General features: G+C 44.7%; 1 long non-coding RNA gene across 1 annotated transcript in view; it reads right to left on the bottom strand.

The window, feature by feature from the left end:
* Positions 1-27,471, bottom strand: part of LOC112958858 — a 105,992-nt gene that overhangs the window by 1,390 nt on the left and 77,131 nt on the right. The window contains exon 3 of the long non-coding RNA XR_003251514.1: positions 16,212-16,244. This is a non-coding gene — a long non-coding RNA (uncharacterized LOC112958858). The remainder of the gene's footprint in view (positions 1-16,211; positions 16,245-27,471) is intronic.

The following is a 27,471-nucleotide window of genomic DNA, read 5'->3' as shown; positions in this document are numbered from 1 at the left end:
AAAAAAAAAAAAAAAAAAAAAAAGAAAAAGCTGTAAATCCAGGGAATAAACATAAGTAAATGCATGACAGCTTAAAAAATATAACCATAGCAGCATCAAGCCATGAGATTTCACACTGGTTTTGTTTAGTCTGCTTTGGGTTATGTGGGAAATGTGAAAAGCATGAAGCAAACGCTCCCTCCTCTCCCATCAAGCCCCCCTTCCCCTGCAAAAGCTYGGGCCTCAAATATTTAAGCCAGCAGGTTTATACCTCTCGAGTAGKAAACGGGCCATGACCCGGGGATACTCTCTCGAGTAGCAGCCTCAAAGAAAGATGTAGCACGATCAAAGCTGCGGACGGACGAAAGGGAGCAAAGCCAAGTGTCAGCCGCCCTCTGACCCCTTCTTTTCAATTAATATTTAAATGCCAGGASACACCAATCTATCACGCGGATGGACAATTTCTGCCCCACCGCAGCTCCTTTCCGCCTGTAACGCGGCTCTCCTTGGAGCGCAGCTGTGGAAACCATCCCGGTTGCAGAAGGAGTGAGTGAACTTTGCTCTGTCCCTTGCAGTTTCGGAGGGAGCGCATTCAGAGCGTGGGGTCAAAAAACAATTTCTCTGCCTCCAAGCTACAATTTCCACTTCAAAAACATGACTGTGGGTTCTGTGTTCTTAGTGCAATACAGGTAGGGGTGTTTTTGCTAGTGGCATCATCAGATGCTCACACGCTTAACTCCTCACAGCGCCAACACCAGCCCTGAACTCTGTAAAAATCTTCTTCAAACACCAAGTTCCCCAAAACTCTCCATCAAGACCATCAGCAAACATCGGGGCGCTGAAGTGGCTCCCTTCGTTTTATGATTGGCCTGTCCAGAAAACACCAAATCCTTATTAAACTGCTCTCCATGAAGGTGGACTGAGGATCACAGTGTGAGGAATGGGATGAGGGAGAGCACAGGAAGGATGCACTCCCGAAGCCAGCCAGGATGCACTCCCGAAGCCAGCCAGGGGAGCCACAGAGAGCTGTTTTTAGTTGAAGGCTTGTCTACTCGAGTGATTTTTTCTATGCATTTCACAGTATTTTGTTTTACCTATAGTCCCTGCTGCTGCAACTGAGAAAATGAATAAAGTTGTTTATCCCCCATTAAATTATATATAATGCATACATGTTTACATATGTAATGTTGTATGTTTGTGTGTACTATGTATACTATATGCACTATATACTATAATATGCACACATATATAGACAAGCGTATTTATATATGTCTACATATGCACACGGATATGTACATATGAACATACATGTATACGTCTGTAGTACATAAAAGACCCAAAAACCAAGGTTTTTAGCTTGAGTTAAATAGTTAAATAGTTAGTTAAATAGTTAGTTAAATAGTTAAATAATTAACCTCTCACTAAAAATACTTGGGACTGGGTCCTCTGCTTTTCAAATCCACATCAGTTTGGGGAAAGACTCTTTTTTCCCTGAAGACAAGCTTCTGAAAGGGTTCTGAAAGGGATGATGCAGGTTGCAGGGCAGGGACATGTAGGGGTTTGGGGCTTGTGAAGGACTGGTTACAGGGATCAGCAGGTTGTGCAGCATCTCTCACACACACATCTCCTCAAAAAAAGGAAGGGGTCAGGACTTTTGTGCATGACTTATAAGCTGCAAACCTGGCCTGGACCCAGTTCAGCCACTGAAGCTCATTGCTCAGCCCATCAGGGCACTGGGCACCTCAGGAACTGGGCTCAGCTGTCCCATAGAGCCCTCCAGGGATCACAGGATCTGCCACGGTGGGCTGGCACAGCCCTGCACAGCTCCAGGCTCAGCYCCTGGGCCAAAAGCCAAAGGAAGAACTTGGCCCAGCGAGAAACACTGTGCAGGTCCAGCTGTGCTTCCGATCAAGTTGAAGAGAAGGGCAAAAATCAAGAGGGAAAGCCCAGTCATTAGAGCAGACATTAGMAACCCAAGCTGCTGGGTCACAGCGTGATACCCACGCAGAGCATAAATTCAGAACCACCACCACAGGAAGCGCTCAGCTAAGCAGCAAAGGTTTCACATTACAAGGCAGCCTTAATTCAGGTTGTTCTCGCTTTTGAGGTACTTTCACTGCAGTTGTGGAGACAGAATGGTGACATGTGCTAATTGAGCRTAAATGTTTCTCAAGCCAGTTTTGCTTGGAAAAGCTGCTCTCCTGGCTGTTTGTCTCCTGCCGGACCAAGCTCGTGAGAAGCTGGGGCAGCAGACTGCAACGAGAAACCTGAGAGTGCTTCAAACCAACCAGGTCTGATCCAGCTAACAGGGAAGCTGCAGCCATGCAGAGCTCAGAGGGAGAAGGACAAGCACGTGAAAGGCTGAGGAAACACTCAGATGCACAATTCTGGCGTAACCCCCGCTGCTAAAACAACATCCTAGCCAGCTCGTTTGGAGTGAGCTCCCCGTACGTCTCTGTGCCCAGCACGCAGGTATCCTCATGGGCTGACAAGCGGTGTGCCTGGCAGGGACAGTTTTACTTGGTGCAACCTGCCCCCCGTTGTCCCACGCATGGGTACGTTTCTCTGGAGCTGCTGCAGGTCATGGCCTTAGCTGCTGGAGCTGAACTACCAAGCAGGGAGCGCCGCGGAGCTGCTGTCTCTCTCAGCGGCCAAGAGTGGCAAGTGCATGTCCAAAGCTCCTGAGTGCACAGGTGCTCCCCAGGGGCACCACAAGGCTGCCAGAGGTTCCTCCTCTGTGGGATGCAGGTGCTGAACATAGAAGGTCCCTTGGCATCTTTGAGGGCTTCCAGCAACCGCCCCAGAAGGGTGCTGGTCTCTCATGTCTTGCCTCCCTGCCCTGTGGGGAAGCTCATGGTTCCACAGGTCATCTAAAGGGCTCTGGACTGGGTGTCAAGACAACTTGGTCCTATGTCATCTGCCCTATGGCAGGACCAACTAACCCTCACCAGAGCACTAATGTTGTCTCTTTGCTTCTGTAGGTTCTCCACTGTGGACAAAGCACAAACTTGTGTCAATTATACGAATGAAGTGATCATCACTATCAAGCKTCCAATTTCTATAGCTTAGCTCTGGGACCAGTCACAACGCAGCTGTGTCACTAACAACCATATTTAAACTACAGCGCCTTTTCAGGTCAAAGTCACTCCTTGTTCTCAAGAGTTATCCTTCCTGTGATAGCCAGGCCAGGCAAAMCGGATTTATCACTCTCCTGAGGCCTGTATTTGGGATCCAGAGTGAGGTAGTTGCTGCACATGATTTTTCTGGTCATGTATAAGAGCAACCAGTAGCACTCTGGGGGTCCTCAAGAACATACAGGCTTAGTTAGGTCTTTACCTACCACTTGCATCTTTTTTTTTTTTTCTGGTTGACATTGACCTCCATAAGGTAGGGAGACATACAAGCATAAAAAAAAAAAGATGAAAAAACTGCTCTTGTTTGAAATCAGTATTCCTTCCCACCTGCAGAAGGCTAATTGTTTGCCATTTTTCTAAAAATGTTTATTTCGTTCAAATTCCCTGGGGCAAGGCTACTTCAAGGTTAATTTTCTTTGCCTCTAGAAGCTCACTAGCAATTCATTTGGTAATTCCCTTTTTTTTTTTTTCTTTCACATTCTGCTCATGCGTCTCCATGTTGCCAATTTAAAAAAACAAAGATCAGTTTTACAAGATGAACTGCAGGATCATGGTAACGCTACATGTGGAACCCCAAAATTTGTCCGAGCTTTTATTTTATAACAAAGTACTTGCTCTTGGCACRGATTTTGCTGTCTGCTGCCGAAGGCCTGAGAGGGCATGCTTGAATAGATACGTCAAAAAGAACTGCTGACAAGAGCAACTTGCAAACTGTGGACCATTGTCTGCAGTTAAGTTGTCTGAAATCCCCTGGCATGCAAGCTAATATTTTCAGAGGGGTCCCCGAAGTCAGTGACTCCTCTTGCCGACRCAGCAGCTCAGGCTGYGCCCAGCTGAGACGCAGTGCCACCYAGACCCAGGCAATACAGCAAACTTCTTTACCCATTTTAATAGCACTAGCAGATACTCTGATGGGGCTTGCGTCGTATAAAGCTCTGGGTAGGATCTGCTGCTTCAATCGGCTTCATCTTCTTCAAAACATTGGCGAGACCCGYAGCCTGGGCTCTGAAAGGACGTCAATCAACACGCAGCCCTGCTGAGCTCCCTGACATCAGTCATCAGCAGTGAGTAAGGCAGAGTTAAATTTGAGAATCAGGGTTCAGTACTTGAATTTTTAAGGGTATTTACTTCACCCATTACAATAAAAATATTTATTAGGGCAGAAGAGATCCCCATGRCCATTTACAAAAAGGCCACAAGATTCCTCTGAATGCTGGATTAAAGCATGTTTTTCAGAAGGGCATCTGAAGAAAATAATTCAAAGAACACAAGTTGCTCACCGGCCTATATGCAAACAGCTTCCCTGTGCTGTTGCTGCTGGCAAGCRCAGAGGAGCACAACTTTCTCTGGCGAAAAGCTCTCCCAGAACGGGGCAGTTAGTCAGGGGAAGCACTGCCCTCTCGCAGGGTCACCCCTGCACTTTACACTCAGCACTCACTGACCRACGCATGGATGAGCCCTGTGTCTGGCTAGCAGGTACTTTCTCTCAAATAATCACACCTCCTGGTGCTTTCATGTATTAAGGACAGAGTCGACGAGGGGACAGTTTGGGATTTAGGAGCTTGCTTTAAATGTCTGTGTCTCGTACTGAATGTAGCCTTCAAAGGCCCACCTTGGCACCTAAGGATCTGGGCCTTCAAAGGCCCTGCTTGACCACTGTACCAGTCCAGCATTTGGGCACCAACAAGTCTCATTCAGCTGCTCATTTTCTCAGTGCCTGTTTGCTTGCTGGTGGGCACACACAGACCAACACTTGTGGGAGCAGTTGCAGAGCTGGCAAGAGTCTTAAAGCTCACTTCAGCTTGGGCATGTCCTCAGAGCTTCCAGACCTAGGTAATGCACAAGAGACAGCAAGGACAAAACTTTTCCATGTGTGCAACTGTAAGCAGCAGCACTGATCTGGGGACTCACTAAAGCATGGAAATGTAAGGCACATCTTTCTTCTGTTGAAGTCAGTCCACCTGTATATAAACAAGCAAATATTGCTTGAATAACCGAAAGGTTGCACAGGGTTTACTAGATAACCCAGGTCTTGAAGCAAGTGAAGCAACTGGGGCAGCAAGAGCCTGGGTACTTCTGTCATTTCTGTCTCCTCGCTTAGCTCTCACTGGGGCTACCCAGTTAAATGTTTGATATAATCAAGTGACAATCAGTCTCCTCAGCTATTTTGAAAGGGCTTAATTGTCAGGATTTTTAAATCCAGGAGAGCTCACAAGAAGAACTTCCAGAGGCAGGAATCAAGGTGACCTAGCCTTAAATATCCTGGAAAGTAGCTATTTTAGGCTCTGAAAATAGCTATTTTGCCTCAGTTCAAGGCACCCAGAGTTCCTCTGCATTTTAGAGCAGCTCTGAAGGTAACTCAGCATCGAGGCTGCGAGGCAGCAGGCCATGCACTGCTGAAGCCTTTTGAAATAGAGACTCAGCTGTCCAAGTCAGATCAAGCCAGATTTCCTAAACGCCTTTTGGCATCTGAGTATAGCAAGTGTCTTTTTGACCTAAGYGGGTCAAAATACTTTGAAAAATCTGTTCCTCGTGTGATTAAAAGGAAAGCGAAAATCTTCACTTCTTTGCAGATCTTTGCAGAAAGCAAAATCTCTGCAGCCGACCTAAGCATTTTGCTGGGAGCACCATGTAAAGCTGGTCAAGCACTGACCCATAAGGAAAATACTGCCTGAAGCCACCGTGGGTGTTGTATCAGCACAGAGAAAGACACATTTTTGTCTTGGAGAGCTTTAAGCTTACAAGGTGTAAACAAACTTGTTGGTAAGAAAATGAAATATTGAAGAAAAGAAGGCAGTAACGAAGTTGTGCTAAGCCCAGCCTTGTGATACTGCCCTTGCAAACCTCTCCCGGAGGCTGCAAACTGGAGGAGCAGGGAACTGCTCTGCTTCACGCAGGGCATCRTGCTCCAGGACCAAGATCCTGACTGTCTCTGGAGCTTAAGGAAACAAGAGGCTATGGGAGTTAGTAATTAGTATGTGTGTTTATAACAAACTGAAAGAGCAAAACACACCCGTGATTCTTAGTCTTTCAAATTCTGCAGGCTTACACAGTATACTGAATTTCTGCAGGTCACAGCACAAGTTCTCTCTCGTGACTGTGGAGACTGCAAAGTCCAAAGGGATGTTGCAGCCCGCCTAGGTAAACCCGACAGGGTCTGTCATCCTCCCAAGCTCCTACGGGCCTCTGAACAGTGTTGATTTCTGTACATTTTTATGTTCAATTTTATGTACAGTGACGGAGGACGGACTATAGTGTCGGTCTTGTTCCTAGAAGGGGAGGAGACGTAAGGAAAATGTTGACGGGCTGAAAGGAAGGTCAAACTCGCATCATCCACCTCTTCACCTCCCTCTTATTCTTCAACATGCGAAGGAAAATAAAGTGAAGCCTGTTACATTTCTATTTTACCTTCTTTTCCTCCCCCCCAAAATGACTGCTGGTTACAGACAGGAAGCAACTGCCAGAAGTTATTCACCTCCAATCCTTTATCACTTAAAAAAGCATTACGGGGCCGCCGGCGACCGCGGTTTCGGAGCCGCTATCTATCCGTACCGATAACCACTCAAATAAAGCATCTTCCCCTGGAATCCCAGCTGAGGGATTCTGCCAAGTGATCAAACTTGTCTGAACCTCGGGGCGGCCGCTTTGAAGTAGCAAGAGGGAGACGGAAAGCCCGCAGCCGCGCGCCGCGCACACCTCATTAGGGCCCAGCTATGTGGGGAAGGCCAAGCGGCGGCTTCCCGGTCAAGCGGGCTCACCCGCTGCCACGGGGCCTTCGGGAAGGCGCAGATAAAAGGGCCTTTCAAAGCGCCGGTGCCCTGGTGACATTTTTACGGCGCACAGCCGCTCGCGGGCCCGGCTCCCCATGGCACCGCCACCGCGGGCTGCGTGAGGGGGAGGCCGAGCGCCGAGCTCGCCCGCCCGCTCGCCCCGGTGGCTCCTCTGCTCCCGTGTCCGCACACGGTGGCTCTGCCTTCCTCCAGAAATGCCCAGGAAAGGCACCCCCTCCCTCGCAAATGAGAAACATATTTGGGGAAAGACAGCTCGCCGGGTCCTCTGATTCCACAGACTGCATGGGAGACTCTATAATTCAGCTAAACAATTCTCTTCCCTCCCCTCCCCCCCTTTTCAAAAAATATTTTTATTAAAAAAAACACTAAAGCTTAACAGACTTGTAAAATGCTTTTAAAAACGTCTGTGGAGTTTAATCAGCGATCGTACCACACAGACACTGGCAGCAGAGCAGAGTATTTAACTCCGCGAGCGGAGGCTCTGGGTTTAATTTTCAGTTTCAGACTAAACAGCGGGTCTGCCGTGAAAGGCAGGGCAATGGGAATGCTTCTCCTTGCAAACTTTGCCGGCAGTGCAAGCGCAGGGCACCTCTTTGTGCAGGCGAAAGAGCACAAAATCAGAGAACTTTCTCTTGGTTTTAATAAACTCACCTCCCCCTCCCCGTCACCATCCCCTCCTTTTTTTTTTTTTCTTTCTTTTTTTGACTGCAAAGAATTCTGCTGCTATTTTATTATGTAATGCTGCAGGCTAAAAATATATCCCTAATTTAAGCCATCTTGCCAGTAAATCTACAAATACCAGGTAATCCAAAAAGGGTAGTTACCGTTTAATGGCATACTCTTCTTGTCATCTTAATATGTTCAACTCCTAAAGGATTTAGAGTGATGCATTTAAAGATTTTTCAACTTCTTGGATATCTCCACGCAGTCTGGTGGAAAGGGCAGTAAAGTCTGATCCTGTCCTCTGTGCTCCTGGCGAAGGAACCGCTGTGACTCTCCAAGTCACAGCCACTCTGTGATTTGCGCTACCAGACAGCAAAACTTTTCCTCTCCCTAGATACTTTGATTTGAATGGAGTGTGGCCGTCCACCTTCATGGACAGTTGTTATTTCTTTTTGATCGGAGAGTCCTTTATGGGAGTTTCCCTTGTGACTGAACACATCTACATTTTGTAATCAAATCAGTAAAGGTTGCTGATGGAAACCTGCATTTGAAACACATTTTTTTTCCAGCTGGGAGGCAGATTTGCTACAATTTATTCCCCGGTATTAATTCTCCTCTTCCTAAAAATGAAAAACGTACTAATAGGTGTGACAGTTAATGCTCCATCCTATAATACAGCTTGCAGAGACTATTAGAAGGAGCTGCCGAAAATACTGTAATTATCGTTTTGCTGTTCTGATTTCAGTTTCTAGATTTTGCCTCAAAATAAGCATGAGAAACAGGGAAGAGGGGAAACATTCATGGCCCTGAATGCGAGATCTCCTGGGTCCTAGAGCTCACTGCCCCGTCCTTCCAGGCTCCAAGTCTGGTTTCAATGGAGCTCTCATCTTTCTTCCTGTTAATCCTGCCATGAGATCAACCATTGGGTAACTCTGTGAGAAATTAAATACTGGGATGTGGGAAATCTGAGAGCTGAATTCAGGCAGAATGCGGGTGATTCTTTTTTTTTAATTTCTCTCCTTTTCCCATGGTTGTTGTGTGGCAATACTCTCTTAACCTGGGACTGGAGATCAGCCCTGCACAATGTTACTGTATCAATAAAGCAGAGGCAAAGCAAGAAGCACAGTAGCAATAATATATATATATATTTTAATATAAGCAGCATTTTTAGAACTAGATTATGGACAACATTTTTTGAAAGCACTCTGCATTTCCAGAAATGCCGAACAACGGGATCAGCAGCAGAAGTTCATCATGGTGATGCTCAACATCTGCTGGAGCAGACTCCATAAATAACTTAACATTTGTGGCACTGGCTCTCACTGAAACAGGATCCACGAGATAGTTTGCTCTGSTGATGGGAGTGCTACAATGGCCACCAGTCAGGCCGTCATTTTGAATGGCTTTTCTCCTGCCTCTGTATGAGAAAAACACATTAATTCATTTAGGTGCTGCAGCGAAGGACTCAAAAGTTCACACRGTCATGGTGCTACATGATGGCACGGTGAGGATATCGACGAAAGGCACGTGGGATGGAGCTCAGTGTGGGAGAAATGCCTATTGTGATTTTATCACTTGTTGTCTTCTATGAGCCTCTGCTCAAGATTTACTCTGTGAGCTGCAAGGCAGGAGGAATGTTCCTAGTTCCTCTTCTCCCTGAGCCTTAAAGCCTGGCACAGATGGCACAAGCTGACGGGCAGCCCAAGGATGCCAGATGTCACCCTGACATGCCTAGAAGGAAATAAATTCCCTGGATGCCACAAAGGCCCCCCAGTGCCTATCAGGGCAGCTGTGAAAAACGTTTCCCATTCTGTTTTACCCTGTTACTTCGAGGGAATAAGGAGACCTTATGGAAGTCCCCAAATAACATGGAAATTGCAAAGAATAAAACAAAATATTTTCTTCTTACTGCTTTCTCACAGAACATGTTTTAAGATGTGTATCACCTACAAGCCTACTACTTACTATGAACACATTACTATTTGCCCTAGCCACATGTTTTTTAATAGTGTTGGTATGCAAASACTATAACTGGCTATTCCAGCAAATTATTTAACAGAGGATGAATATTTTTTCCTTTTTTTAATGTTAAATGTCATTACATTTCTTTTATTCTGTGTCTGTTACAGCACATCTCTTTTTTAACATGCAATCTGCAATAAAAGATTGTATGATCCCMAACAAACAAGGCAAAGATGTTGCCATTTCTAACAGTGCATCACAGTTTCGTTGCTTAAGGTCGTACCATATAACTCTTGAGGCCAATCTGGGCTACAGAAGGTTCACTTCCCGTGTTCTTCACGGTGCAGTAACTCACAGTTCCAGAATACTTATTATTTTTATTTCAGCAGATGGGACATCTTTCAATGATTTCAGCTGGGTGTGGAAGAGGAATGAACTATGATGTCGACTGTGAAAGACCCACAAACAGTGTGAGCAACTCGGTAAACAGCACAAAGAGAGGGTTTTTGYTTGCTTTGCAGAGCTCTCTCACACACTAATCTTCACTAATTACTATTCTGATTTTTTTTTTTTGTAATAAGCCCCAAGTTGGATCCTGCTGGTAGGTTCAACATTTTGGATATCATTCTGGGGACATACAGAGGGTAGCCAAATTCTTCCCAGAATCCAACCTTTAAAATGTATCTGAACTAAGGTGCCTTGATATTAGCAGTGTAGACTCCTGCTCTCATGGAAATTTTGGCCAAAATATATAGTATGAGCATGCAAAAGTAGCACTGTTTAATTTACTCTTGGTTTATAATTTTTATGTACTGTTCTGTGCCCAGCCATCCCTCTCAGTAGTATTTCCCAAGCATGTATTACTGCTCCTTCTCTTACAGCTGTTGCTAATGAGACTGCAGGTTGCTTCCAACCAGAGCCAAGTTTGGAACTGCACAGACTATGAATCTAAGCAATTTTTCGGTCAGAGCCATGGGATTAAACACAAAGCTATCTTGCCCACAGCCATCTCAGGCTTCTTCACCACGCAGGCACGCAAGAGGGAGGAGGAGAGAGGGCAAGGAYGAGTGCTGCAGACCTAGGGAAAGGTTTTAGCTTAGCCCTCGAGTCTCTAGATGTTCAAAACAAAATGCAGTGCCTGCTCTGAGTGCCAAGCATGGGGTTGCTCAACATCTCTTGCTCCTATGTGTTCTTCCTCCCTCCTGTTCCCACAGGAGATCATCACCCTTTGAACTACAAACTCCATAGCAGCCCAGGCTGCACAACTGGCACTGAGAAATGTCTGGCTTGAAGGTCATTTCTCTCCTTCTTTTTCTTTCCCCTTATATTATCACATACATTATCACAAATAATATGGTCAATTTACTTATGAAGGAATTTAGCAGTATCAGAAATGTTGCTCTACCTTGGTTATGTAATAAAATTCATATACAATATTTAAATGTTGAAAATCTACATCTTTGAAAAATTTGGGTATATAGGAGGAGCCCCACTGAACGACATTCTTCGGATTCTGTTTAGAAGTTATGCTATATAAATAACCAAAAATTTGCTTCCAGAAATATCTGACTTCCTTTTGGAGCCCTCTTTCCTTAGCACAGTTAAGTTACGTGCTTCATCTGCTTGCAAGATTGATAACTGCAACTTCCTTTACTTTGGGAGCATTTACTTTCCTTGTTTTTGCTTTGTTTTAGAAAACCGTCCTCTTCTTAAAATTACTTCAGTTGTCAGACCAAATATTCAGATTCCCTGCCACAATATCAATAGCAAAAGACTGAATACATCTTCCTTAGGAAATCACATCACGCAGTTGACCTGCAGATGTCTTGGAAAGAGAAAGAAGGTGAGATCTTAGAGCCCAGCACCCTCCTTGAGAATCTGTCTACTGAATGCATGAGAAAAGCAAAAAACTTTTCCAATTTCTTTAAAATCAATTTTAAACCAGTCTCAGAACAACTGAAGGTGCATTTCTGCAGTACAGGCACCTACCTCCCTCATTTTTTAGTAATGCTGGCTCTAGTTCACAAATACGGTACTATTTTTATTTTTATTTTGTTTTGTTTCTTTTTTTCAGTTTATGCCAAGCAATAAAATAGGTTCCCTGAAATATAAGCAGCAGAACTAGTATATGTAAAATATGATTTTCAATTTGGAGGCATTTTTCATCAGACTTTCCATGACATTTTATCCACTTGTTAAACTAATCCTCCAAAGCACAATAATGTTTTCAGAATATTCAAGAGGCCAAATCTGGAAGAAATTTCTGAAAAAAAAGGTGTACCAACTTGAAAACCGAATCCTACCTTGATTAAAAAAACCTCAAGCCCCAAGTGATAATAATATTGTAAAGCTTCAGAAAAATGAAAACTCTGTGGACACAGACGGGGAAAAAAAGGTCAATAAAACAGGTAATTTCTTCTTGTGCAGCTTCTTGTGCAGTTTTTTTCGTGCAGAAGCTTGACCAGCTCGGGGGAGCTCCCTGCTTGCTGCCCCGGCCCCAATGCACAGGCACCACGCAGCTCCCCTGAGACCAGGATCTGCCCTGGGCTCGGCTATGTGGGTGCTCAGCACATGGGCATGTGGTCCCGAGGACCCATGGCACAAATAAGATGAGCCTGCAGGAAAATACTCTGTGTTTGCTGTGGAAATCTAGTAAAGGAAAAGCAGCTCTGTGGTTCAGAGAATGTTTTGGAGCGGTGYGTGTAACATGAATCCAGTCAGCCCGTGTTCAAGGATAAAAATACATGTTAGACTGAAAAACAGAGTTTCCTGCGTCTGAGAACGGGCAACTTTCTGCCTCTCTGCAGTGGTGACCACGGAGGAAGGACACAGACACTCGGCACGGCTTCCTGACCGCTCCGGGAAGGTGAATAAGACCCCATAGCAGCAGGGCAGCCGCGAGGGCAGAGGGCTTCCAAAGCTGTGCTAGCCAAGCCTTGCCGAGGACAGTGACAACAATGTTCCCTGCTCCGATGGACGGCGGGTGGCCTCGCACAGAGAAAGCTCCTTTCCACCCGCGTCCTTGCTTGGGTCTCTCCCTGGGCTTTCCATAGGGAAACACCCAAGTGCACACACGATGGGGAGCACTGAGGCTCAAAGAAGTGCTAATTGAACCCCCATTGCAAGGCTGCTGCAGCTGCCACGAGCCCAGGTGCCCGGCAGGCTGGGGAAGTTGGTGCTCCTGGGCCGCACGTGCATGCGCCAGCTCCTGGGCTCCAGGCGCATCCGATGCTGCTGGGATTTGCTGGGCGTCCTACAGGGTGAGGGTGCTTGCGGGGGTGCATCTGGAGAACACGTACAGCTTGGGGTCCTGAGTGCGTATATATGCCAAGAGTAATGAATATGCAGAGCTTTTTTGATACCAAAACTAAATCAGGAAATCAGAAAATCAGTAACAGGAAAAAAATGTAATGAATATGTATTTCCATTCCTATTCAGAAATAGTATTTTTCATTTTAGCTCTTATTCTTGCTGAAACTTGACTTTTTTTTTGTTTGTTTTAAAAGCATCTAATACATTTAACACTAGATTGAAAAGTTTACCTGSATTTTGTCTGAGAGACTGTTCAGACTCAGATACTAGCTGAAGAGGCTCCTAAGACCTGAGATTTTAACAGACCTCCCAAAGAGATTATAAAAAGATTTTCAAAGGACTGCTCTACATTCACAGTATTYCTTCCCTCTAGAAATGATAAAAATAAAACATGTCCTGTCTCCAAAAAGCTCTGATAACTCTGATGAAGTTTTCCTAAAGATATCTATTTCCTTTGCATTACTTAAGAGCGTAACTCCCCCATATGGCTGAGGACACAGCTGCTGCAAATGGCTTAAAAATGAGGAAACGGACAAGTTTCCATTTGGATGACTTATTTGTACACTTCACCAAGAACATTACTATATCATACTTGCGAGACCTTGTTGCCTATTCTTTAGAGTGCTTGGATTTAAAGGGAGCTTTGTATTTTGGAGATTTATGCACGTATTTACATGAGGATTCTAAACTTACTGATGTCATGCGGTTAGGCTTGCTATCTTTTCCTAAGTTCCCCAAGGAAGCATGAGCATACATGTCAGTGATGATCACAAAGATGCAGACAGGTCATATTATTCAAAGATTTGTATTAACAGTTTGGATGTTTAGGTTTCCAGTGGAATTTACTGTTGCATTTGCCGGCTGCGTGACAGTAAATCTTTAGGGCTCTGGGGATGTTTGAAGATACTGCAGTTCATGTAAGCATCTGTATGGCCTTAAACTGGATAGCAGATACCCACAAGGACATGGGTCCTTTAGAACATGGTGAAGCACTGCATAGTGCTTAAAATCTGGGAAATGGGGATAGGAACAGAGAGTAGAATATAGAATTCAAAGCTAAAGAATTTCAACGAATAGAGAATTTTACCTGGTTTTACTGATTCTGTATTAAAAAAGCAAGAGGTATCTACACTGGCAACAACAAAAGTAACAATAAGGTAACCCAGCACTCAGGAATCTTTGAAAATACACCAAAAATCCAAACTACAGCGCTCAGGGTAAAACCTGATCAAGGGTTTCTGCCACTTTTGCCAAGCGGATTATGGTAACATGCTCACCATCACACAGCAGTTCTGGCATGTAACTTCTTACAGTCCCCACTGATGAAGAAAGGATACATTTCTAACTTAATCCAGACTGCCACATGGTAAAGCCATCTGGGAGGATATTTTGAAGGAAACAGATGGAAAAGGAAGAGATTCCTCTGAATGTAGTGTAAGATTTACATTATCCTCCATGAACTTCCATGTAGTCCCCATGTTTATATAATTTATCACTATTTCCTTAGACAGCTCAGATTAGGAAGCCTGCATGAGCTCATGTTCTTGCTGTTAATTCTGAGCCTGAACCTTCCTCCTTTAAAGGGAAATTCAGTAGTGTAAAAAGCAAATGGAGAAAGGCAACTGGGTTTAAGGGAAACCCAGCCTCATGAAGTTCCTATTTGTCCCAGAATTATGTTGCTTTACCTCCCCCTTCTTTCAGCCTCTGGAAGACCCTCCCGAGCGCTTGCTCCAAACCATAGTCTTGGTTCTCAGCCCCGCACCCGCACCCAACAAAACCGCAGCGTTTTGTCAATGTAAGTGTGGGAGCAGAGGGGCCTATTATCGTCGTGAAAGGTTAAAGACAAGGCAGAGATTTCACTGAAAACACTTCAAGCCAAGATTTTTTTTTAAAAAAGAAATGTTCTCTGAGTGAAGGCATAGCACACAAATAATTTAAACAGTATAATTTCACTAGTCGTACTGTGATGACTGGGGATTTCTAAAAAGCGCTCGCTCTCCTTTCATGCATTCTTCTGTGCCTCTTTGTTTTCTATGCAAACATTTCCATTAGTAATGGGAGTTTCAAAGGGCCTCCTCTTCTCCCTCTCTCCCCACGGAGATGCTGCAGAGGCTCCATGCACAAAGGACTGCATCCCACYGGCTGCATCCATGGCATCCCAGGCACAGGGAAGGAAAGGCCAGGCAGATCCATTTGGGATCTCCTGTTTCGTATGTTCAGATGTTCATTCTTTCACCACCACTGAAATCTCTTGTTAGCAAGAGAGTCCCAAATCCCCCTTTTTTTCCTAACTCTGGCCTCAGACCCAGCCTCATGTCCTCCTGCTCCCTCCCTTGCGTGAGGGCAAGTGTCCGACCAACGCTCAAAAAAACCCTTTCAGGAAAATATCCCTGGCAGCAAGGATTTCTGCCAGGCTGGGCCAAGCGAGAGCAACAAGCCCAAACCCTGTGGGAYGAGAGGACACAGCAAGGCGAGCGGCCTCCCTCCTGCCTCACGGGTCCGGCCCCCTCGCACTGCACGGCCTAGGCCTCCCGACCACGCGGGTGCCATGGAGTGGAYGCTGGCTTTGCGCCCACGCGCAGATTTACTGCCACGCCGGGCTAGGAATAGCGTGGTTGTGGCCCTAGCAGTCGAAGGATATAAGTGAGACGGGGAGAAGAAATATCTTTTATTAGAACGACTCGGTGTGTTTTGAATTGTGTGCTGCAGACGGAGGTTATAGATGGTAAGTCCTCCGGGGCCKATGTTGTGTTTCTTGTGTGAGTTGGTCTAATAAAAGACATTACCTCTCCTTGCAAAACTTACCTCACTTGAAAATACTACTACATTTACCCTCAATGTTATCTCTCCCATTAGGAGACATTAATATTATTGTCAGTGCCACTGATTCATCACTGCTGCGATCATATTGATTTCTTTTGTGGAAACCTGATTCCTGCGCATACTTTTGAGAGTTACATCATTTTACCCCTTCAACTCACAGCTAGAATGTTTTCTGTTCCTTATGTAACAGCTCTTAATTCAGATTACAGGAGACATTACAATAATGTACACTATACAATAATGTATTAAAACCATAAGGTGGAATAACAAAAGTAATATTACCTTGTGAAAGTAGACATCGTTCCAGAAAAGCAATGGGCCCTTTATGCTCTTGACTCAGCAATCACTCATGTTCACCCAAGTATGGTAGCCCAGACCCACGGACTGAGGCAGCATGGACCTTTTCCCATACCCGTGCAGTTTTCTGCACGAAAGTAGCAGAGCTCAGACTATCTTTTTACACAGAATGGGCCAGGGAAAGAAAATAGAAGAGATGGCAGAAGAATGTGTCTAAAGTGTCTAAAGAATGTATATCAGCTTTTCTTACCTGAGCAGGCTTCTTTTGAACCACTTGCTGAGGCTGAAAGGAAAAATGAAAGGACAGTGAGAAACAAAATTCGTCCAGGTCACTTCACAGTGATTTCAAGGATGCTAGAAAAATACTTGCATCATATGAAGTAAAATATAGGCAAAGCACACATCCAGAAATGCAGTGACGGACATACCCTGCCGTCACCCAGCTTACACTTAACTGTGACCATTACTCTGAAGTAATTCAAAATACCGTGGATCCACAGGAATATATAATTACATATAATCAAATTAAGATCTGAAGAAGACCTTTCAGCTCTTGCATGCTACAGCTACAGCATGCTACATGCTTTGCTCYGTTACTTGTCAGACTGTGAGCGTGGCCTAATCCTGTAACCAGATTTTGTTGTCTCCACTGACACTATTCACACTTTGGGATCGTGCCCGCGGACATGATTTTGGGGCCACCAGCCATCCGGGTGGTTTGGTGTGCAGGCCAGGAGAGCGAGAGCTGTCTTGGCCAGGTGGACATTCAGCTACAGGCAGGCACTGTGCTCTGAAAGCTGCAAATCGACATGTCTCTGGTCTGGTCAGTCCCTTTGGAAATGGGAAATACGGTTCCTGGGGGAGCCTGGAAACCCACTGGGCTACCCATACCCTTCATCAGAGCAGAGGAGGAGGAATAATGATTAACTAACTATCATCCATACACTTAAAATACACCACTGCCACTCTGGTTATGTGACCTTCGTGAGACCTAGGAGCAGCACAAAACAGTAAGAGCACAGATAAAGGATGAAATCCTGACACCATGAGCACAAAAGGGCTTTTCTTCCTTCAGTGGGACAAAGCTGTCTTTCCCCTCACCCCTCACRGGATTTTCTGTTTTCAAAACGCATGAATTGCACCCAGTGATCTTCTTCCTGCCCTTCCTTCCTGCTTGTCTTAATCCTGGCCATGACTTTAGTGCCTTCCTTGAGCAGAAGCCAACAGGCCTTCCTCCTGGATGGCCAAAAACCTAATTCTCTTGACATTGTTGTAGGAAATAACTGGAATATTTTTGAATAAACAGTTTAGTGTAACTGGCCTTTCAGRGCAATATTTCAGTGGGAAGGATCAATGAAAATGTAAATTAAATGTAACTGATTCAATTCAGGCTGCCTACCACAAACCTCCCATTTTAACAAGAGATGCTTTGTTTATTTTCAGTCCTTTTCTAGTCCAGCAGAGTTCTGTTGCTGTTATATTTCCGTATCTATGCCTCAGGCTCTCAAATAAATGAGAGAAAAGAATGTGTGATGGCAGGGTCCATTTTTAAACGTCAGGGTGGCTCCTCCTCTCTTCCATTAAACTCCCTTGCAGCAGAGAAGCTATTACCAAAACACCCCCTTATTGATGTGTTCTCCAGGTGGACCRCAAGCCCTGCAAGGGTTATGGACATTTGCTGCCCTTGGACAGAGAAATTATTCATTTCAAAGCAAATCCTTATAATTACAGAATCCATTAAGCTCTTCGATGATCTGTCATTAGTGCTCTTCTGCTTTATTTTCCTTTTTTTTTCCTGCTGATTACACCTGTACACATGTTTGCTTGCAAACCACATYGAATTCGCAGCCATTCTTAGAGGCTGACTGCTTTCTCCAGCTCAGAAATCCCCATATATTTTTGGCTGTGCACTCGGCATTCATGTGACTCTCACACACTGTAGCTCAATGAAATCTTCTGAAAGAGCTGCCAACTCACCAAATTTTCCATGAATTAAGTCCTGACACTTCAATGAGAGGAAAGACAATGTCTGAAACAAGGCCAGCTCTGGCTTTCTGCCTAGTATGTGTCACAGTAATTCTACCAGCTGCCCTTCTACACAGCACTTCATACTTTTCAGACCACCAAAAAGCCCCTTGAATACTTCCAGTGATAGCTGGGGCTCGAGCTGCCAGCATGTTTTCCCAGCCTCTGGCACCCAGTGGCTACAGACCGGACCTAGAAAGTTTTTGTGTGTGTTTGCTTTGCTTTGTTTTTATTTTTATGAATGGCCCTTGCAGGGGACTCTGACTCAGGCACAATACTATACAGCCATTCATAAAAAGCAGAGGGAAAATACTGTACTTTGCCCAATTGGAAACGGTTGCTGATACGGACCAAGCCTTGCAAGAGCCTGACTCATTCGAGACCTTTGCTATCTTAGCACTTAACATCAAGAGCTCCCTGGCAGCGTTTRCTCCCTGCCAGCTACGCTGCTAGTGGATTTGCGAGCCGCAGCGTGGCGCACATCAGGTGTTTGCTCTTAAAYGCACAGAGATCAAAGAGCAAGAGCAGGGTGCAGGCCCCTGGACACATCCCCTGGGAAGCGCCCCTGGCTGCACCAAGTGCTCTAGCTTGAGTCAGGGTGGMGGGGCAAGTGCTGGGGCTCGGGGCACTGCTCTTCCTGCTGGGCTCCTGCTGAGGAGCTGATTCACCTGCACTGAAATGCCAGCTGGATAAACCAAGCAAGGCCTGCTGCTGCAAGGACTCCAGTGTCCCCTACCTCCAAGACAAGGCACTCAGTTTATCCCAAACCTAAAGAACTGAGGCATACAGGAATGACAAAATCATTTCCTAAAAGTGCCTCCTCCTACATCTTTAGCTAACTGTTGTGCATGTGGAAACCCCTTGACACGCCAGCGAATGAAACGTGCCTACTCGCTAAGCTTTGTGTTCACTGAGTTAAGAGATCTTTCCAGAACTTCAAAGGAGACACCTCTGATAGAAAAGACTTGCAACTGCATGTTCAACTAGCTGGAGAGAAAGAGAATCTGTCTTGGTTATGAAAAAGATTGGGAGCATACAAAAGCCAAGCACAAGAGACTTAAAGAGGAACTTTGGAGCACAATAAAGCTGTACGCAAGCCATGAGAGCATGGAATTATTATGGATCCTTCCAGAAACCTACAGAGCAGGACAGAGCATCACCTGCTTTGGCAGATGCTTTCTCCTTACTGCAGTGATTCAACCTAAACAAAGCTTTGTGGAACACTGAACTTTCACATTTTATTTTTATCCCAACTTTAAAAATTGTTTTTAACTGAATGTGTATCAGTTGACCTGAAAGCAAAGTTTGCCTTTGTAGATCCAATGCAAGTAAATCTTACAAAACTTTCTTGAATCTGATGATATAGAGAGTTCAAGTGACAGAAAAATTCATTTAAGTGTCTGTCATACAAAAAGAAATACAAATACAGCAGAATTTGTTTTGACAGATTTAAACTATTAAGTATGTTGGCTAAGATAAAATATAGTAATTTAAAATTTCATGATAAGATTCCTAAGTTTGAAGAAAAAAAAAAAAGCCCACAGAACAATATAGACAAATCGTTTTGTGGTTTTGTCTTTGATTTTAAGCTTTGCATTTTCAAAGCGCAACCGTTTATCATCTACAGCACTTTTTCTGACACTTCACCCTTTCAGTTTCAGAATTTCAGTTTCAAATTCTGTCACTTGACTTTTTTTTCCCAATATCTCAGATACATCTTCACAGCCAAAATCTTGCTCAGGTATTTCCTTGTCACTCACAAAACCTATAACATGAAGTAACTTCTCCCTAGGCCAGTGCATACACATATTGGTCAAACAATTTCTCTACCTTCTATATGAGAATGAAAGAACAGCCTCCTGTGACAAGTCCACATTCATCTTGCACCAGGAATCAAAAACTGATCAAAATCAACCCATCACACTTCTGACTCTCTGCAGTACTTCTTACCTTATGACTTTTCAGAATGTTACGGAAAACTTGTAAGGATAAGGGAAGCCTATGCCAGTGCTAGACCACATATTTCACGATTAGAGATAAAAGCCCCGCTTTTCAATGCAAGACATTCACCAAGGGCTGTGCCCGGAGCTCCATGAGCGCACTGCCTGTCCCAGGGCCTCCAGACTGTGCAATTGCAGCTTCCTCTCTAAATTGAGCATTATGAAGATGTTTGACCGACAGCTCTTGGCAAGAGTGACTCTTCCCTTCATTCCCAGAGCTTGACGAGACGTTTGTATGGAGGTAGCTCTGCCGCTGAGACTAAATGACCATGATGGAAACTAATACCCAGTTAGGATGACATTTATRGTGCTGACAGCTCAGTGTTGTGTGGAGATCATTAAAATAATTTCATAGGTCACCCAAACACTTGTAGTTCTAAATTAAAAGATGAGTAAAACCATATTTAGACTTTTTGTCTACATATCCTAGAAAAATCAGGAAGTACATATTATACCAGTTGAAACCAATATAATCCAAAATAAATCATGTCTTCCAAGCAGTTCCATATGACAGCATAATAACTACTGTTCTGCCCTACAGCTTTAATTGGTCGGAGTCCAATCTTTTCCTCCCTCTACGAGGATACAGTGATGCAGTGCCGGGYTTGGGAGGCCAGGAGTCTGGGAGAGAGTCCCCCCTCCTTGAAAAAAGCTGCTTTTAGCTTCATGACCAGCAGGAGGAACCACCACAGACTGAGGGGGACAGTATGCCTGTCATCTACTGCTCTGGGGCTTTGCAATTGTGAGAAATCTACCACTGTGACAAAGGTTGGATCAAAGCAACTGAAAAAGTAAGGAACRATACACCCTGTGCCACTTGCTGTAGGTGTCCCTGAAGGAGCAGGGTGGGTTGGACTAGATCATCTCTAGAGGTTCATTCCAACCTCAACCATTCTGTGATTCYGTGATTCTATTCCAGGTACATGCATGGCTTTATTTAGAAATTCCCTTGCTTGAGAGAGGTTTGCATAAGTGCTTTGACACCATCAAGGTGTCAAAGGTGTCATTCTCCCAGATGCCCAGCAGCAGTTGCCCACGTTTTGGAAACACGGGCCATGAACTCTCTCGCCCGCGCTGCCTGTTGCAGTCAACTGGCAACCATGGTGTCTGTGTGCGCACGCTGCTGTGGGTCATTACAACCTAACAGCAAAACCATCTGGCCCTTCAAATGAGTTCAAATGAGATTTCACAGTCCTCCATGCAGTCTCATAAATGAAGCTAATAGTAATCTGTGGAGAATTCTGGCAAAATCTGTGGAACTTTTAATCTTTATTTTCTATCCTACTTGGCACTACTCTGAGGTTTTAATACCAAAGACAAAGTCAGGTCATTCAAAAAATATTTATTAGCTTATTAAACTGACCTCCCCTGACTGCTGCTGGAAAACCCTGCAACATCTTGTAAGCTGCACCAGTAACTTAAGTTGATGATAAAGTAAGGACACAGTGAATTTTAATAGCTAAGTGACCAGCAATGAGATTTTATATTTTAATTGGCAAATCCAAAGGATACTGCTTCAAATTACTCCTTTGGTAGTGTGAAAATGCAGGCACTGGCATGCATATCCAATTCGATAAGTATATATATACAGTGGAAATCAACTGATTTCACTGGGGCTAGAATTTCATCCTCTTTGTTCATAGAGGCTACCTTCACTATAAAAAGTTTAGAAGTTGCTACAGTGCTTTTTCTGTTCTCAGCGGATGAGCATGTGGTAAGAAATGTGTTAAAAATCAAATCCACTCTTCTTTTACAGCAGTATCATTCCTTATTTTTTCAGTTGCTTTGATCCAACCTTCCTCAGAGTGGCAGATTTCTCACAATTGCAAACCTTTGGTAAGAAATCAAAGGTTAGAACGGGAAGGGAAAAATGCAATTTTTTTCAGCTGTTAATTCAAGCACAACAATACTCAACCGAGCTTGTCAACAGTGTAATTGAAATTCCAAGCACAGCAGCTGCTAGTTCGGTGCTCTTGATAGATGCTATTAATTTTTGTAATCTTTCAGTTGGTGTCAGTTATGTTCACATAAACTATTTAGGGTAGTACAGCTTATGAAATACCCATTTAAAGGGCCTTGTATCTACGGTCAAAGGTTAAAGCAAAGGCTACCCTGGTGTACCCAGCTAAAATCAATGAAGTTGCTGTACTCCCAAGTTTTGGCTGCAGAAGGATGTGTTGCTGCTGACTGCTCCTCTTCGGAGGCATCTGTGTTCTGCTGAGCTCCCCTGCAATATCACACTTTCCTGATAAGCTTTCCTGATGCATTTTATTCAGGTTTATGACAGCACTCTGCTTTTTTTTTTTTTTTTTTTTTTTTTTCCTGGTAAAATGTTAATAAGAATATTCCTGCCTTTCAGAATCATTCTAATAAACAGTTCATCATTGATGGCTTACTGATATGCCCCTAGGGAAACATGGGCTGGGCTCCTTTGCTTAGCTAACTTCGTATCTCTCCATCTATTAATAACGTCCTATATAGACAGATTACTGAGAAATCCAGATGGGAGGTTTGAGTTAGCCTCAGTATTGGTGTAAGGAAAAGGACTACATTTTAGTGGACTAAAATAAATGATAACTTTTTAACAAAGAAACTATACCCTCATGAGACAGGGATATAAACTGATCAAGAGTGACTTAGTTTTAAAACCTTGCAGACTTCTCCACACAACTAACTATTGTGCAAATATTTATCTCTGGACTATCTGGTCTATTTTGATACAGAAATCCTTGAAATCACCATGCATTTCTCATGACCCGTATGGAAATAATTTTCGGTCACTACTAAACAGGCTAGATCTGATCTGATGACCTACGGGTGAAAAGCTCTGTACTGCATTACCATCTGCTTCCAACTTTTGTTTTAGAGTCTTCCCTCTCTTTTCACTCCGTCTCCTCCTGTCATATGTATAGAAAAAAAGCCGAGGCAGTTCCCACCTCAGAGACCATTTCCAGTGCTGGTGGCCGCTCGCAATGGATCCGAGTTGCTAGATAGGGATCAGCGGATTTCTGCTCTGGACTGACTGCCTGGGAGCTCCTGAATCCCCTGGCCTTTCTACTGGCCTGAAGTGAAATAACATGGTCAAGTGGCCAGTAAGGYACCGACCCAGACCTTCTGCAAAATCTGGCAGTGATTGGAAAGGGAACTTTGAATCCCAAAGCTTTAGCGGAAAATATGATTGTTCAGGTAGCCTATCTCACCCTGGCCCTGTTCTCTGTTAATTTTAAGGTCCTTAACTCGTTCAGTGATTCAATGTACTCAGTATTCAATATAGGAAGATGCTTGGGGCATATTCGCTCTCCTAAAACCTCTACTCTGGGCAAGTGACACAAAGCCAGTCCCTGCAAATACAGATAGCTGTGCAACATGACAGGAGTCTTTGCTTTTCCCTCCTCCTTTCCACAGTGCAGACCAAGAAGCCTCAGTGTCATCACCCCCAGTACTTCTCAGAGGTGGCCARTGCCCCTCGTCTTCAATCTAGCTGCATGCTGTGCTGCTGCCTGCACTGCTTTGAGCATCCTGTTTTAACAAGGCACTTCTCAGTCTGGGCAGGGGGCTTCAGAGTGCCTGGAACGGCCCCGAACGCAAACACGGGTGCGGGACGACATCGCCTTTGGGGTACTGTGGCACACTGCCCATTTTGCAGTGATGTGTGAGAGGCGGCTGTGACGTGTCCACACGGTACTGAGGTTGCTTAGGATGAGCAGCTGATAGACCGGACAAGTTACACTGCATGAGCATCTAAGGCACCCACTGAACTTTCTGCTTGGAAGACATTGGCCTCGTTTTAAGTTCACAGTGCGCTTAGTGTCTTAAAGACTCAGTGGGAATAGACTTTGATTTCACTCTGCTTCATACCAGTGGAATAAGCTGTGCTTTTTTCTTTTCTTTTGCTCTGTAATACCCTTTTTGGGCCCATGAGGCTCCTCGAATGTCTTCCATACAGAAGAGCTACATCCCCTCATCTCCCCAAACTGATGCACAGGGACCTTGGCAGCCTCTTCTGCCTCGCTGTTTCTGCCCTCCTAGAGCCATAAYGAAGCTTGTACAGAGCTTACAGCCCTTCCCAGGCCCAGTGCTACAACCCTGCAGGACCTCCTTTTCCCATGCAGCCCATTCCTTCCGTGACCTCCCCTTGCCCTGGGATGGGAGGCTAGGGCTCTGCTCCAAAGGGAAGGCGCAGAGCGCAGGGAAGGCCACCGACAGGGCCTGGTTGGTTCTCTGCAGCGGAGATCTGCCCTCAGGCACTTCTCTGCAACTGCTGGGTCTGAGCACATATGTCGGGAGCCACATGGTTGGCTGGGGATGTTCCTGTACGTCTGGGATATACAGATGTCTGATAGCTGTCTGTCCATCGTATAGATTCGGTAATTACTGCAGCCTCCAGGAAACTGATGCTGCTGAGAGCGTCTGTCAGAGCGGCTGGACGGAGCCTGCTGACAYCCTGGCACAGTTTCATAAAGAAGCCACTGTCCAAAATAGAAGTACATTTTCCATGTACTTAAAATATATCGGGGGCTTAATGGTGAACCGCTGTAATTAATTCATTTGCTCACTTGATCTTTTTTGGGACCCTTCTGGTGCATGGCATGTTAAATACTGAACTCAGCTCCTACTGTTATTTTTTAATGTGCAATGAGCATTACATTCACTATGTCCAAGTGAATGATTTGTAGGCACTCCTTGTGAAGGAAAAAAAAGAAGATTAAAAAAAAATTAGACTATATTTCCAGTATGCTTTTACCATTCATTCCGTAATGGTAATTTTATCATATACATATAGACACCACTGTGAAGTTCACAGGACACAGCAGTATATTTTAAAAGATGACAGCAAAACTATCTTGTCTTTTATTCAGCAAGAACCCATTTGTTGAAGGATTGCAAAGTCAGAGCATTTTGCCAGCCCACTGATGGCCACACAAGTATGAACAGTGTCTGTGTGCACATGCTCCTCTGCCTGGGAGACAAGGAAGGAGGAAGAGGGAGAGAGAAAGAGATTCTGCTCTTGATAAACTGGTGTAACTCTGGACGTGTTCTGTTTATGTCTCTGGAGAGACAATGAATGCAGCCCAGTCCACCAGAGAGAACTGAACCAGTTTTTGAAGGACCATTACCTGGCTGTCGAGCTGTGGATATCTAACAGCCTTTTGGAAGCTACATCTGACCTGAAGATTCTATTTGTTGCTTGGATCTAACAACAWGAACATCAAAGGTATGTGTGTTAGGTATGCAAGCAAATCCCCTGCAGCTTTTTTCATAATATTGCAGTAACTTGATACCACATCAAGAATGCAGTGCCTAGAGCGCCCTACTCCAACCCGCCTTGCTGGTACAGCTTAAAGTGGTTTCCTTGTTCACAAAGCACCATACGCCACTTGGAAAGCAGCCTGGTCTTAAATTGTTGCTGTTGCTAGGGAGTTCTTGTGAGTATTTTACCAAATGCAGCTCAATCCAGACAATCAGACTGCTCGATATTTACTCTTAAGTCCTGATAAGTCCTTCTATTTTCTRTTGTTTCTGCTATTTGTTTCTAAGTGACAGAGCGAACTAATTTTTCACTTTGGAAGGAAAAAAAAAGGAGCTAAACCCTGTCCTTGGCTAAAACTCAGTTGCAGAGYCTACTCCAAGAGGTAAATGCTTCCATCTTAGTCAGATTCTAATTTTGCTTGGACGCGGTGTGGTTCGAGGGATGCCAAAATGATACAAGTTGGTAGCATCTGTGGCTAGGTGGTCCTGGCAGCAGAGGAGAGCGCAGCTGGCTGTGTGGAGCATGGCCTGCCTCCAAATGCTGCTGTGGCTGGCACAGGAAGGTGTATCCATCCTTTCTGGGAATGAGGAATCAACCTACCACATGGGGTAGAGAGAAGCTTGATTTGGAGCAGAGTGCARTTTGCCTCCATGAGATGAGGAAGTGGCAGCCATGAGGCTAGGGACACCAACCCTTACAAGATGCCTTATTGCTGTTGTGTATTTGGCTTCTTYTATGTTCTCAAACCATGTGTTTTGGTGACATATTTGGGGCTTTTACATTGAGGTCAAGGGCACTGTAGCCTTTCAAAAGAGAAAGATCAGGGAGCCTGGTTAGAAGGACTGTTCTTGTGTACCTGTGGGTTCTTTAGTTATTAGGGTGGGCTGCATCTCACAGGCATTACGGGAGGGCTTCCCTTTCTTACATCATGCAGAAGCAGCCAGAAGTTCAAGAACCTCTTCAGTGCACTGCCGCAGGGAGCGGCAGATTACGCCTCTTCCCGCAAGCAGAGAAACTCTCTGCTGTTCAAGACAAGCAGGATCCACAGGAGCTCATGTCCTTCCTGAAGAAGAGCTCCACAAAGCTCTCAGCACCGCAATCCACGCACCATCAGGTCTGCCCTGAGAGCAGCACAGCCAGGACATTCCCTGTTAGACAAGCACTACACAAGGGTGGGGGACAGTGATGGGATAAGGAGCTGCCCATGCCTCTTYGCCTTTCATCACCTCCCAGGAATGTCTGCCCTCAGGGATAATTTAGATGGGTTTACATTAATAAACGTGTGGCCTTTACAGCCATGTTTTTTAACTTTAATTCCTGTCTGCCCTTGCTGGCACACGCCCTTGGCAATTTGTGGTTGTTTTGCTTGTTCGGCATCGTATAATTATCCTTTATTACTGAATCTAGATGTTTTCTTATGGTTAAACAAACACAGAGCTCATGAAAGTGATACAGTCTAGCTCCATTTTGGTTAGCATATACTGKTTTTTTTTCTGTAAGCTGCTTGTTTTCCTCAGACAAAAAGACAGTGTTTTGCTATCCACAAACTGATAATTTTGTGAATCTTCCAGATGCACCATCACAATTCCAGAAAGCCTCCTGACTGATGAGAAATCTGTGACTTCTCTAAAAGCTCCACATTAGGATATTATTAATATCATCTAAAGCGTCAACCCTTCAATGTCACGTAAGCTCCACGTTTCCCTGTCTAGCATCGTGGCGGTCCCCTCCTCCTTCTTGTGACTCTTAAGTGTCCTATGTCTCAACCTTTGGTTTGGGGTTGGTTGAATGGACTCTTACAGAGGCCCTGAAGGTCTATATGCTCCACTCAAGCTATGGCTTAAGGCAGAAACACAATTCTTTCACATCTGTGCCCATTCCATGACACATCTGTGCCCAATCCAGACAGGTGATGTCTGGAACAGTTAATGGAGATGAGATCAGATGGGTGAGGAGGAGGATCCACATGAGAAGTGTGAAGAGAGAACAAAGCAGAAAGAAGCTGCTCTCTGCCCACAAAAAAGAGAGTTCAGAAAAGAGGCTGCAGGGTAATTTTGCTCTGCAGGTTGTTTTAGACCTCCTTCACCTTCACACAATACTGCCAACATCCTGGAGGATCTTAGGCGTGCARGAGTTAGGAAGACCTTGCCAGTGAATCTCAAAGAGACTTTGGGAGCAAATGCATAARAAATACCAGCAGAAATGCATACACTGATTCTCATTCTGTAACAACA

The sequence above is a fragment of the Nothoprocta perdicaria genome, unplaced genomic scaffold, assembly GCF_003342845.1.
Source record: "Nothoprocta perdicaria isolate Ctin4 unplaced genomic scaffold, notPer1 scaffold_91, whole genome shotgun sequence".
Classification (NCBI taxonomy): domain Eukaryota; kingdom Metazoa; phylum Chordata; class Aves; order Tinamiformes; family Tinamidae; genus Nothoprocta; species Nothoprocta perdicaria.
This window is presented reverse-complemented; position numbering and strand designations above follow the sequence as displayed.